The sequence below is a fragment of the Rhagoletis pomonella genome, unplaced genomic scaffold (assembly GCF_013731165.1).
Source record: "Rhagoletis pomonella isolate Grant_MI unplaced genomic scaffold, Rhpom_1.0 Rhpom_scaffold_00655, whole genome shotgun sequence".
Classification (NCBI taxonomy): domain Eukaryota; kingdom Metazoa; phylum Arthropoda; class Insecta; order Diptera; family Tephritidae; genus Rhagoletis; species Rhagoletis pomonella.
The window spans coordinates 9657-9965 of record NW_023459209.1 but is presented as its reverse complement, the minus strand read 5'-3'; positions in this window follow the sequence as shown (position 1 = coordinate 9965).

Genomic DNA, 309 nt, shown 5'->3' with positions numbered 1-309 from the left:
GTGGAACGACTTAAAAAATTTTAACTACAAATAACTTATAAACAATTATATTAGTGGTATTCATCTAAACCGATAACTTTATCAAGCAGATAATCTTATAAGTTTATGCACTCTGTTACATGAACGACCCACACTCTCTTTTCGTTTACACATGCGACAATAGTCGTGTTTTCTTTGGTTATAAAGCGCAGTGTCACTAACTTTATACTACTAGCACGGGGATAAAGAAATTATTGAAACTACCTCACTAAATTGGAAAAAATTATATTTACGACATATCTATTTAAATAAATGAAAATATAACATAAA